The sequence below is a fragment of the Lissotriton helveticus genome, chromosome 7 (genome assembly GCF_964261635.1).
Source record: "Lissotriton helveticus chromosome 7, aLisHel1.1, whole genome shotgun sequence".
NCBI classification, from domain to species: domain Eukaryota; kingdom Metazoa; phylum Chordata; class Amphibia; order Caudata; family Salamandridae; genus Lissotriton; species Lissotriton helveticus.
Genome location: NC_136068.1, coordinates 382,886,665 through 382,901,312, shown reverse-complemented (window position 1 = coordinate 382,901,312; position 14,648 = coordinate 382,886,665). Strand labels below are relative to the sequence as shown.

At 43.3% G+C, this 14,648-nt stretch overlaps 1 protein-coding gene across 2 annotated transcripts in view; it reads left to right on the top strand.

The window, feature by feature from the left end:
- LOC144768497 (CMP-N-acetylneuraminate-beta-galactosamide-alpha-2,3-sialyltransferase 2-like) overlaps nucleotides 1–14,648 on the top strand; it is a 496,260-nt gene that overhangs the window by 367,296 nt on the left and 114,316 nt on the right. The gene's annotated exons all lie outside the window — the stretch shown is intronic.

Genomic DNA, 14,648 nt, shown 5'->3' with positions numbered 1-14,648 from the left:
CTCTCCCCAGTGCTCGTCAGGACAGACAACACCACGATGATGCACTGCCTGAACAAGCAGGGGGGGGACGCGATCGCTCTCACTATCTCGAGAATCACAAAGGGTCTGGAACTGGCTTGTGGAACATGGGATAACGCTGAAAGCAGAGTATGTCCCGGGCAAGGACAACGTCTTGGCGGACGCTCTGAGCAGACAGGGATCTCCATCCCACAAATGGGAACTAGATATGGAAGTGCTGGAACATCTTCGCGGAATGGGGAACTCCGCGAATAGACCTCTTTGCCACAAGAGAGAACGCCAAATGCCAAAGCTTCGTAAGCAGGCATCAACACTCAGGTACCCTCGGAAATGCATTTTCCATCGCATGGCCCAACAAACATCCATCATCACAACACCACAACTTTTTAGGACACACCAACACTAACACGCACACATGCACACCACCCTCACACCCCCACACACACCTCCCAACACCCCCTCACACACCTCAACACCCCGCTCCCCCCCCCACCCCAACACCCCCTCCCCCTTGCTGTGACTGTGTGTACCAACGGCAAGAGCGCATTACCTCTGCCTTTTCCGTTCAGTTTGTGAGGTACGTTTGCTAGGGTTTTGATGGCTACATTAAATCCGTGTGTGCTAGAGAGAAAGAACTTTACAACGCAGCTCAGGGCACCTAAAAACGCTGCTCATGGCATCTTGCACCGTTGCTGCCGCCCACCTATATCTGAAAGGAAACTTTTAATGATGCTGCCTATGGAATTCCTAACTTGAGTATTCGTGAATCTTGCAGAAAAATGTCACTGAACAAAATCCCTTCATCAATGTTTCTCAATGCAAATAGTGCTATTTTTACTACGCAAGGCACTGCGTTATGATATAGAAAACCTGTTCCCGGTGTGCCTACAATTATCTAACAAAAATAACTAAACCTAGACTGAGGCCTGGTTTGAGGGCACTCCGGTTTCACAGCGGGACACACTTACGTTTTATTTAGGCCCAGTGCAGCTCATTTTCTTCTCTCGGTTTGCAGCGCAGTAAGAGGACTGTTCTCGACGGAGCCCTCTCTGTTTATCTTTGAGCTTAATTTACACAGCAGTCCTGGGCCAGGGCACGGTATATTTTCATCTGGAAGCCACTGATTTTGCAGTAAAAGAACTGAGTTATTGCAAGGGCTATCATCTTACTTCGATAAAGCTCGCAAGACTCCACAGCCAAAGGAAGATCTTTAAAACGCATTTAAAAGCTTGCAACACCTTTGCCTGGACTTGCAACGAGAAGTAACAGGGCAGCGCCTCGAAGCCCGCGGTCACTCACCGAGCAGCAGCAGATTGAGCTCGCGGCGGGCATTCTGCTTGTCCTTCTTGATCCGCCGCTCGATCTCCGAGTTGATCCTGTGCTGCTCCTTCTCCTCCTCCGAAAGGCAGCAGCCCGCCATCCTGCTCGACTACAGCAGCAACAAGTGTGCCAATGCGGGACCCGCACCTGGCTCCTTCCCTTTCCTCCCACCAAAACCAGCTCCGACACAGTTAAAACCAAACCCCGCAGTTCCGTCCCCGAGAAAACAAGTCGTCAGGAGGGCAGTCGAACACCACCGTTTTTCTCCGAGGTCATGCAGAAATGCCTTGGAGAAACGCCCCGTCATTTTCGGATATGAGGGCGTGTGTTTCTTTCTCTCCTCTTCCCATTGGCTGGGATGTAAAATTCCAGCCAATAGGAAGAGGAGAAAGAAACTAAAAAAAAAAAAAACTCCGAATCCCAAAAAGACGGGGCTTAAAGGGAAAGACGCCCCTCTCCTCCAATGGCTGGCCTCCGTTTAGGAAGCCAGCCAATGGAGAAGAGGGGCAGGTTTAAGCCCAACACTAAGAAACATAAGATCTCGCCGGCGAGACTGCGCAAGTGCAGCCTACGCAGGCTGAGACCTAAAAACTGTATAAGGAAGAGCGATCTGTTGCTGTATATTCGCAAATGAAGATACAGCATCTCTTCCATCAAATAGTTGACCTAAATTTGAGAGGTGAACCCTTCCCCAGGTCTCTCTAAAACCATCATGAATACAATAAGAAAAATTAGGATAATAGCCCAAATATGTGACCTGATTAAATGGGGTGATACCAGAATATATTCCCTTAAAGGAACCAAAGATGAGGTGAAAAACCTTAGGTGTCTTAAAAGGAGTTTGCTTAAAGTATAATCTGTCCATGATAACCACACCGGGGACTATTGATTTGCCAAGCGGAAGAAACTTTGTGAACATACGCCCCTGTGGCGACACCTCTCAACACAAAACCAACCAAAGCTGTGAAAAAAATGACTCCAAATAATAAAACCTCAGGACCGGAAGTGAGACCCCACCATCTACCTTAGGCTGTTGTAAGAACTGAATCTTACAGTGAGGTTTCTGATAACATCAAATAAACTTCTGCCAAAATGCCTTCACTTTAGGGAAAAAATCCACTGGGAAAAAGTGGGATGCAAAGGTAAATATACAGAGGGAGGCGAATCATCTTAATAAGATTACAACGATTCCATTTACAAAAAAATTCTATGGAATGTTGGTACAACTTCCCATAACTATACTCCAGAGTCTCCGAGATGTTAATAATTAGGGTAACCCCAAGATGCACCAATGACTGTGCCCATCTCTCATCCTGACCCAGAGCAGCCACATTGGATAAGATCTGAGTCTTATCTGAATTTAACTTGTAAACAGCGACTTCTCCGGATGATTGGGCTGGTAAAACCCCTGCACGTAAGCCTCTGTTCGGAGCAGGGGGATCAAGACAGCAACCTCATCCGCGTAGGCCAGGATTTTAATTTTATAGTTATTCAGTGTCAGAGACTGTATCTCACTTGTTTAAGAGATTGAATAAATGGTTCAATATATAACGCAAGTAACTGAGGGGAGAAAAGGCACACATAAAACGAAGGTCGAGATACAATGGGAAAATGATTTTTAACAAGATTTTCCACTTCACATATGGAGCATTATACTGTCAAGAATGGACTCCACATCTCACTCGGCGAGCATCACTCAAACCTTGTACTTTTTCTATAATAGATTGTTTCTTACTCCTACTTCACTTTTTAAGTCAAAAGTTTGTACTGACGCAAAATGCTGGTCTATTACTCCCAGAATTCACCAGATGCTTAATCTGAAGCTTGGTGTGAGTTCAGCACAGCATCGTCGGTGACGAGAAGCAGTCGGAGAACCTTAATTACTGGCATTTTTAAAACACAAACAGCTCTTACAGCACTTCAAGAAGCATGCAATCCTTGTGCCATCTCCTCTCTTACATCTCTGATGGCCCCTCCCCTTATTTGAGGTCTACCATGCCATCCGCCCACCTTGATGCGCACCCCTCTGAGGGGTGCAGAGCAGGAATATCGTCAGAGAAATATCGTCTGACATAAATATCCCCGCAGAAATATCGAATTGAAGAAATATCGATAACAAAAATATAGTTTGACCAGAATATCGACAGACAGGTAAGTAATATCGATAACAATAATATAGTTGTAATAAATATCGTTTACAAAAATATAGTTTACAAAAATATCGATTTTTTAATAATGTCATGTATTTTAGTGTTTTTAATGAGAATTGCTTGTCATTTTAATATATGTTGTTGAATTTTAATAGTTATTCATGTATATTATGTTGAATTTTGTGTTATTAGTTTCGTAGCGGGTTGTGGGTTTATAGGGGAATAGGGTGGGAAGTAATTTAAATATATAAAATTAATTGATTAATTAATGTGTTAATTTAATAATTATCAGTTAATTAATTTCAATTAGTCAATTATTAATTATGTTAATCAATTATGTTAATTGTTTAATTAATTTTAGGTGTGTGTAGTGGAGTTTATGTGTAAATGGTGTGAAGTAATTAAATTGTTATTGATTGATTATTAAATACTTTATAAATTAATTACCATTAATTAATTAGTAATTATTAATTGTAAATGTGTAATTAAATTTAGGTTTGTGTTGTGGTGTTTAAGTGTATATGGTGTGAAATCGGTTAATTAAATAATTAATTAATTTAAAAAAATTATCATTAATTAATTAGTAAATATTAAATGTAATTGTGTAATTATTTTTAGGTGTGTGGTGGATATAGTGTTAAATAATGTGTAAATATATTTTTTTTTATTATCTTTGTTAATAATAAAATATTTAAATGTATATATTAATTATGTTTATATTGGAAATTATTATTTTTTTTAATTTTTTTTATTGTTTTGGGTTCCAGTGCTTTCCCTACTGTTGTACCCTGTGGAGTGGGAATAGTATTTTTCACCCCTACGCTCTCCAACGCTTTCCCTACGGTTGCACTCACTGGAGTTGGAATAGTAATTTTTACCCCTACGCTATCCAACGCTTTCCCTACTGTTGCACCCTATGGAGTGGAAATAGTAATTTTTACCCCTACGCTATCCAACGCTTTCCCTACTGTTGCACCCTTTGGAGTGGAAATAGTAATTTTTACCCCTACACTATCCAATGCTTTCCCTACTGTTGCACCCTCTGGATTGGGAATAGTAATTTTTACTCCTACGCTATCCAACGCTTTCCGTACTGTTGCACCCTATGGAGTGGAAATAGTAATTTTTACCCCTACGCTATCCAACGCTTTCCCTACTGTTGCACCCTTTGGAGTGGAAATAGTAATTTTTACACCTACGCTATCCAATGCTTTCCCTACTGTTGCACCCTCTGGAGTGGGAATAGTAATATAGAAAATGTTATTTTATTCAAAATGTTTTATATATGTTTTTATTTTAACTTTATATAAATATTAAAGTTTATTAATTAAATAAAGAAAATAATAAAATGTATTTAAGAAAATATATGTATATGTACACATTTATTAAGTTTATAATGATTAAATTAAGTTTATTTGTTATAAATAGTTAAAATATAAATGTAATGTAATTTATTTTTTTAATAATATTAATAATATTTAATTATTTAATTTAAGTTATAATATTTTTTTAAGTCGGTATTTTTTACATCTATATTTTTGAGTCGATATTATTGTACTTACCCGTTTAAGTATAGGGAGTCGATATTTTTGTAATCGATATTTTTACATCTATATTTTTGTAAACTATATTTTTGTAATCGATATTTAAACATGGAACCCCTGCAAGCCATCACTCACAGCCATGTTAAGCTCTCGAAACCACACACATTCATCTCCTCACTCTCAGTAGATGCTTCAGGACTGAGCAGAGTGGTGACTCCTCAGAGAGGGACCTGCTGCACTACTCCCCGACTAAATCCTCCTGGTAGCAGCTGGTGATGAAAAAGCAGGTGAGGGAGGGGAGTCACTCCTTCGGACTGCTTTAATCTCCAGATGTCTGTCCTCTGCTTTATGGTGGTTTCATGGATCCTGTGGCTGGCAGCATCAGGAAGAGACTCCGCTTCAGCACTGGCCTTGGCCCTGGCGAGCAGCAGTCTGCAGCACAGCAAAGAAGATTACAAAGAAGAACAGTTGGCATTGCTTTCTCCATGTAGACCCTGGATCCTTTGTTCTGCACAACAGGAACTCCGAGTCCCACAATAATACCCACAGTGCAGACAGCGCAGCCGGAAAGACAGGCACTAATGAACCGACAAGGGCATGCCAAATTTGAGGTGTGCTGGCTGCTGCCCTCTAAGCTCTAACAGAAGAAAAACGTGAGGTCTCAAAAGCTCCCCCGTTGTAACTTGAACTTCCCACCTAGACTGGACTGGCTGGCCTGGGTAACCCACGCAGTAGGAGAAGTTTCTGATCCCCTCTCTCGTGCCTCTACCTTCTAAAGATTATGCGGGGTTTATGTGTTTAAGCAGGGCCATAGCAAAAGACCTATGCCATTGCGCTACGGAAAACATAGGTCCGGGGAAGAAGAAACACAGACTGAGGCACTAAGAACGCAGCTTTTTAAACAAAAATTAGCAAGCGGCAGGCCTACTACTAACCATTCAGTCCGCCATGGTCACGGAGCAGAGAGCACTTTCACTCGAGGCGTGAATGGGAGTTCACTGTTCACCAGTTCGACCCTCCAGACCCACCCCACCACAACTCTTGATCCACTGCTCCCTTGCTGTGAACAGCATGAGAGGAGCACGAGGATTGGCTGGGTCAGGAGCTGCCAATGCTCTTTTGGAAATGTGGGTGCTCCTAGCTTTGCAGGTAGGTGAGGGTTCAAGTATGCATGTCGGGCTGGTCCGAGCAAGGCAGCCGTCCAACCAGAAACTTTACCAACCATTACTTCTTTAGCAAGAAAAAAAATCTGAAAGATGTGTTTCATGTAAGAGAGCAAAATGGCATATTGGTCTAGACAAATGGGTGAGAACTCTTTGTTTTTTATTAAAGTATTGTGGAGACCTTTAACATTTCGTGATACCAAATGAAGATTAGTCATGTGATATAGTCATAAAAAGAAAAATAGTTAACATGATGATTACCACAGTGTGTGATATTAGTGAGTTGAACATTGCATGAACAATGAAAACAGTACATAGGCAAGGCTAGGGGAAGACAATGTAGAAAAAACAAGCGGAAAACAGGTAGAAAGAAATAACAAGGTGCCTGAGGTGGATGGCGAGCCAGGAGCAGGCATTTACTTACTAATGGTACTCTCAAGAGACTTGAGGTGGGTGGTCAGTCAAGAGGAGAAGTTTATTGGTTAATTGTAGTCTCAAGGAGCCCGAGGTGGATGGCTAGGTCAGGAATATGCATCTTGTTAATTGAAGTTCCAAGACTCTTGAGGTGGGCAGCTAGTCCAGAGCTCAAATTTACCGGTTAATGGTACGCTTAAGACTCTTGAGATAGTTGACAAGCCAGAAGCAGGTGTTAATTAGTTAATGGTACTCCCAAGACTCTAGAGGTGGGTGGCCAATCAGGAACAAGCACCTACTTGATAAAGGTAGCCCCAAGAGTTTTGAGGCTTTACAAAATCCTGCACCATCCTCCAATGTATCGTCCTTCCCAGAACCTTAGTTTACAAAAGGAGTATTGGTATCTATGGGCTGGGGGAGCATCCTGACCACAGAAGCAGTGACCATAAAGTTTGACCTTCTGCTCTTCCCGGCCCCTGCACCTCCGCTGCAATCTGATTCAGCCCTGTTAAAGCCACAGCTGGGAAAGGCATATAAAAGGTTTATGGCGAAGAATGTGCTTTCACAGGAACCCAAGACCAATGCGATTTATGGCTGCTTTCTGGACGGGCAGGAGAGACGGGCCATTTAGAGAGAGAGCGGATGGAATGCGGGCGAGCATTCCGCCTCGAATGCACGGCCTTTTTATGAACACCGCTCGCGCGCGTGAAGCATTCCGGGGTAGGATGTGGCGCAGAGCCCGGCGGACAGGTACTTCCCAGGAGGACTGCGCGCGTACTGCACAGCTGTACCGCCCCGCAGGGACTGTAATACTCGTACAGGGCTGGACAAGAATTTCAAGAATTAGAATATTACTAATGACAGTTGGACTTTTGACCTTTTGAGAAGGCCTCCAGCAATTGTCGGACGGTAGTGGATTTTAAGAACTGTAATACTTGTATAGAGCAGTAGCGGCACTTAAGGACTCAAATTCTTGTTTAGGACTGTACTTGCACTTAAGTGCTAGTATTGTCCTATACAAATAGTACTTTAAGGACGAATATGACAAAGAAAACTCTTTACAGGAAGGCTGCAATACTTGTGAAGGACAGTACCGGCACTTAAGGACTGTGATACTTGTGTAGGACAATACTGGCACTTAAGGACTGTACTATGAATAGGATTTTAGGGAAACTTCACAGAAGGACTGTAAGGCTTATGGTGGGCAGTGCTGCCACACAAGAACTGTACTACCTGTTTGGAACAGTACCAAAATATAAGAGCTGTAATATTACTGAGACAGTAGCAATATTTTTGAGAGGGACTCTGGTACTATTGTAGGGTAGTACTGACAATATGACTATTAAGAAATTAGTGACACCTAACAGAAGCACTTCAATAGCTTTGCAGAGAACTGCTGACTTTTGAGGACTGCAATACTTGTGTAGGACATTACGGCACTTCAAGGCTAATACTTAAAATTGAGTAATGCTGACACTTAAGGACTGTAATATGATTAAAAGACATTATTCACAGAAGGACTGTAATATTTATGTAGCGCCGCACCAGCACTTAAGGACTCTAATAGGACTAATAAAACATTAGGAAAACTTCACAGATGCATCGCAATAAAGACAGCACTTCTACTTGAGCGATATAACACAACTAAAGGGACGGTACTGAACTTCCAAGGACCGCAATACTCGTACAGCTAGCACCGATACTTAAGGAGTATAATACAATTAATGAGACAGCCCCGGTGCTTCCGAGGACTGCAGTACTCCTACAAGGCAGCACCGCTACTTAAGGACTATAATATAACTAGCGGGACAGTACTAATGCTTCTGAGGACTTCAATACTTGTGTAGGACAGCACCAGAACTTGAATACCACACTACGAATAATGGGGCAGTTCTGGTGCTGTGCAATACATTTTCGGACTCCCCCTGCTAGCAGCCGGCCCCTTTCTTCCATGTGAAGCCCATGCTGCTGGCTCCGAGGCCTGGCGGCGGAGGAGGGAGCGCAGGGGACGTCTGAGGGCCCCGGCCCGAGAAGACTCGCCCGCCGGGATCGCTGAACAGGAGGCTCCCGGACTGCGGCAGGCTCCGACAGCCTCCAAGGAGCCCGCCGTCCCAGACTGGCACGGATGCCCGCGTCAGGCACGGAGAAGGACTAAAAATACAGTATTGAGCCAGGGCCAGAGCACTAGGCAAAGTTTAGCAGAAAGCAGTTTCTGCCATGCTTACCTTCTGGATCACGCGGCGGGCGCGCGGCTGGAGCCCGCGCCGCGCTGCCTCAGTGCCGCTTCAGCCTCTTCACCTTGCTGACCTGCTGGGACCTGCCTGCCAGCCGGCCCCTGCTGATTCCTGGTGAGTGGTGCTACTGTGATGGCGGGGAGGGGATGAAAGGGGAGTGGGGAGGGAGGAGAAAGGCGGTCGCAAAACTGAAAGTGATTGCCTTTGTCAACAACAAAGCTGTGAGTGGTGCGCGCACGCCCATATGCTTTTAATTATCACACCCGTGTCTGAGCCTGATAATTGAAAGCATATGGCAGGAAATGCACGTAATAGACACCAATAGGCCAGGGGCGGAGCTATGCGCCCGCCTCTGGCCTATTGGTGTCTACTTTACAAAAAAGCAAGCAGTGAAAGGCCATAGGCTGGCCGCAAAAGGGAAATCACACGCACAAGCGTGTGGAATTTCCAGGTCCATTTACAAAACCCTGCCAAAAGGACTCTGGCTGCGTGAACACTGCTGCACAGTGTACGCTAGGCCAAGACCTAAAAAAGAAAGGACTATGAAAAAGACAAATGAGGTAAGAAGGGAGACGATGAAACTCCCCATGTTAGTTGAATAGAACTGGCCAAAATGCTAAAGCCAAATAAATCGGAAGATAAGAATGGAAGATAATTAAACCTGGAGAGGGTGGAGCGAAAAAAGGAAGACCAGCCCCTGAGAGAAATGGAAGTGATGAAACAATAACTGTTGGATAGAGATCTACCGAAGTGAAGAAGACAGATAACACATTATGTATTCTGAGAGCATAATATAGAAGTGACAAGAAAATCATTTACCACAACAAGACAATACATTGATGAGTGTACATTTAGGGAAACGAGAAGACACAGGAACACTAAAACTTCAAATGTCTTCAAAAGAGACAAGATCTGAAAAAAAGTGTTGAAATAGTAAGTATCAATAAGAGAGAGCCCGGAAGTCAAATACATTATAAAAGAAAGAGTGAACACGATAATAGCAAAGCACTGTGAATCATGTATTTCCAATTTCCTTCCCTTCTATTATGTGGAGGAAAATGAATTTCTCTTCTGGATTGTCAAAAGTTGAAGTTTTATCAGACCATATAGCATTTGCTTCCATTGTTTCGCAGCAGAGACAACTTTCAATAGATCCGAATATAGATTGAAAATACAGTGTCTGTACATAGATTTTTGGTTTCCTTTCCAATTGTTGTGCACTGGTCCTTAATGATCCATTAATTTGATCAAGCCCTCAATTATGCATTTATTTTAGCAGAAAATCACCAAAGGACATTCTTTCCTAAAAACATTTTATTAAATTCAGAAATAAAATGTATGGTAAAGATAGTCAGTGTGATTTAAAAGACTGATTTGCTAATTAATTGTTTTAAAAGCAAAATATTGATAATACTTTAAAGTATATCTTAAAGCCAAGATTTAGTGTTGATTCAATGGAAAGCAAAATGTCAATATTTAGACTAATCAAAATAACATCCCGTTGTCATAAAACAATGCGAAAGAGATTAAGGAGCTAAAAATGATTTTGATGTCTGAAGCCTTGGTTAACTGTGAGTGTCTGAGATGCACTTGGCCTCACTACTGTTCATGGCAATATTCTCAATCCTGTATGCTCTTAATTTACATGCTGTTGTAGTATGAGTTTCAATCCCAGATGCACATGGTTCATCTACTGTTATTGTTTGTGTCGCTATCCCAGATGCACACAACTTCACTGCTGTTATTGCATGAGTGCGATCTCAGTAGGATAATTCAGATGCTGTTATGGCTAAGCTAGTCTCGCTCACAAATGCACATGATTCAGCTGCTGATGCTGTTACAGCACAAATCTTGATCCCTGATGGACATAGCTCAGCTCCTGATACAGCCCAAGTCTGGAGTGACATCCTCCTGATACCACTAGTACTTCCATTCAACAAATTCATGTTTTGAACTCCTGTTTGTGAGACCATGATTGAAAAATTGACGAAGCTTCTCTAACAGGCTCACAAGGAGGGACAAACCGGATAGGCGAAGCAAAACTATGGCTTCAGTACGTAAACAAATCTGTCACAGAGTATCTGCACAAACTGTCTAACATTGCATTATTAAAGCAGCTTGCTTTGAGGTACGTCAAGGTTGCAGTAATGCAGAGCAAAGCATCTGAAGAGTACAGTAGGAGTGCTTTGTAACTCATTTGGATAAGGCCTGGCTACACGACCTCACTCTTCTATTGTCTGGTATCCATTTATCTGGTTCTGCTACAAATTAAGGGTATGTTACCTTACCACAGGCTAAACGTTCATTTTCAACCTTGACATTATGCTTGAGCTTGATACAACCACTACTCTACAGTGAGGAAAGACTGTTTGTGACAGCACGTACTAACATGCATTGCAGAGACCTGGGGCAATGTTGCCAGCCAGTGTATGCGACCCCACCCACTTTGGTTAACTGCAGCAGACTTCTACGCATCAGGGGAGCTTGCGATTTGGTTCCTGGAGCCTGGAATTAGAATCCTGGAGCCTCCTGGAATTAGAATCCTGGAGCTTATTTACTCAAGAGTGATACAGCATTAACCACTTAACTGCTTTTCCCCCTAGTGCTGATCCCTTCTTTGGCTTTTTGGGGTAGTTTGCGTTTAGGGCTGCATAACTTTTTTTCTACATAAGGTATCCACATCAAATTTGCTTCCTTTTTTTCCAACATCGTGGGGATTCTAAAGGTTCCCAGTGTGTGTGTTCCCCTGGAGGGGACTGACATAATCTGCAAAGCATAGCTAACTTTTGACTTTTTGAGAGAAAAGAGTGCTCTGGATAAAAGTGTCTGTGCTAAAGTCACCATCTTTCCAGCTTTCAGGAACATACAGAGCTAAATAAAAAATCGAATTTTTCACCACAGTTTTTGGGAATTTTTCAGAGAGGCGCCCTTTTTCTTTTTTTTTGCTCTCAACCTACTTCCAGTTTGTGGTGTGAAACCCATGAGTGATACAGGAAAGCTACAGATTTCTGAAAAGTAAACAAAATTCTGAATTCAGCAAGGGGACAACGTGTTCCCAGAGAAACTAACTGTTGAAATAAAGAAATATTGAAAATGAGTAGGAAAAACTGACATTTGTGACCATGTTTGCATCTGCAACTTTTTGTCTCCATGGCCGATTAACAAACGCAATATACCGTATCGTTTGCTAGCCCCTTCTGGTTGCGGGGATATATAGGGTTTGTAGGTTCTCAAAGAATCCAAGGCACCCAGATCCAACAACCGAGTTGCAGCATACAATGTTTTTTCATTGTGTACTGAGTGTAGACCAAATTATATGGTGAAATATGTAGAGTGAAAAATTGGTATCAAAGAAACCTATGTATTTCTGAAATGAACACTGTAGGAGGCTGACTCAGTACATAGTGTCCACCTATGGTGAGGCACTGTGCACTGAGTCCAGGCAATCCTTCGTGATAGTGTTTAGGTCTCTGAAAAACGGAGCTCTCAAGGGGTGGCTGTGGAGAGCAGTTAAGGCTTGTTCAGGAGGTTGTAAAGCAGGTGCATTTACCACTTTACCCACCCAGTAAGCTTTTCACACAAGAAAGAACTACACCAGGTGAGAATAAAAATACTTTGTATTTATTAACACACACTAGACACTAACTTGGTATATCTTCTATCCGGAGATATCAACTACACACAAGAAATATTCAGAAGTAGTATAAGAAAACACATGGGACACAACTAGGGGGCCAAACCATATACTAAAATAGTGGAATGTGAGGTAAGTTCCAAAACTGGACGAATACCCAAGGGTGGAGGACGCCCCGTGGAAGCACGGAGCCACCCAAGGTGAGTAGCCAGGGACCCCAAGGTGCCCGGGTGCAGAGTCGTTACGCAGGGTAAAACGTCAATAGGATAACACAGGGTTGGAGATTTACAGTTCTAGGACCCTTCCCAAAGGACCCGAAGGAACCACTTGAATCAGGGAAGGTTGGAGAGCCACCCCACCCATAGATACCCCAGGAACCAGGACACCCGCACCAGGCAGCCCATGTGCATAGGGCTGAAGTGGTGTCGGAACCACCCATAGACGCCAATGCAGGTTCGTGTAAGATCAACTGCTACAGTTTCATGGACCATGCCCGTGCAACCAGGATGTGGAATCCAGACTAGAAGAACCTGAAAGCAGAGGGGACAGAGTCCAAACCACCCGGAAGTGTCCAGGAGGCACAGGAGCACCATACCAGTCCTGTTTGAGGTTTTTGCTGTAGCACAGTTAGGTTAAAACACCAGCTGTGGAGACCAGGCAATGATGCAGGAGCATAGGAGCTGTCTACGAGCTGTCCCACGCTGGTCGATGAGAGCAGGAATGTCAGTGGCCAACAGGACCATCAACAAAACTTAGCAAACACAAACGGTTCGTGGGAGAAGATGCTGTGTTGTAGACCGTCAAAGTATGTGGGACTAGCCCTGCAAGGCAAAGTCAGAGCGGACATGTTTACAAGTAATGTCCCACAAACGTTGACAATAAGGTATATTTATTGCACTGTATTTTGACTGGTTGCACTTTGTGTTTTTGTGTCTCTTATCTACAGATAGGTTCCAGTTTTACCATGCAAAACAAACTTTGACTACTGGTTTGATATCACTGTATTGTATCGTTTTCTTTACTTTCCTCACGTATGTAGCAGCATTGGTTTTCTTCAAGGTCCTGATGAAAGCCTGGACACTTTTAAAGACCATATAGGCTGAAACATGTCGACCGTTTTTACCAACTTAGAAGTATAAATTCATACTGCTTTGCACTGCTTTTTAATCCTGCTACTTCGGACAAGCGAATAAATAATTATTTTGTTCCAACTAGGTAGTTTTAGAATCTCGCACATTTTCCCAATTTCATTCAGCGCTGCACCCTCACAATGCCTAGTATTCACATATGGGATCTGAGCATCCTTAACATCTTAGGACATCCAAAAAAAACATCCCAGAGCTCCTACCTCACAGTGAGGGAGTTGTAGCCCTTAGTGGGACTAGGTTTTCCCACTGGGAGGAGAAGGCCATATGATGAAGCATGCCACCTATGGTGGGTGAGGGCATTTGTCCTAAAAGGGATTGCTCCCCGTAGTGGCATTATTGAGAGAGACACTTTTCACTTCACGTTAGACGCGAGGAGTACTGTGTAATGATTATTGTATTTGGGGAATTTCTTCTCGCAGGTCTTTAAATTGCCTTCCCTTGGACCCTCTTCTCATTCTTTTTGTGCTTTAAAGTCAGAGCCTGCCATCAACATGCAGGAGAGCCAGCAGGGATTGACTGAGTCCCCCTCGAGGACCCTCTGACAGCAGGCACAGGGAGTCGCAGGGAAGCCTCAACAGCACACAGTAGATAAAGGCCCACGGCGCAAAGAATGCAGGCAGGATGCCGATCTTGGAGCTGTGCAATGCTGAAGGCTGGGGCTTCTTTGAGGTTGAAGATCTTTTGTGGAGAGATCCAACAAGCCTTGACAACAGCAAAAAGATACAGTGCGCAAGGAGGCCTTTCAGGTGGGCTGGAGAGGGATTATAGTCACCCCAGTTGCAGGGAAGACTGGTCAGGCCTCTGGAGAGCCAACAAATTACCACCTTAGTTGCAGAGCCGGGTGATGTCAGTGGGACAACAGTATCAGCAAACCGGTCGTCATCATAGAGGTGCCTGCAGATGCAGGGAAGTGACTCCTTCACTTCAAGGGAGATTTCTTTTGGTTTGGATGCAGGCTGAGTCCTTGGTGAATTAGAGAATGCACGTCCATGGAGTTGCAGAACTGGAAAAAGCATAGGGATG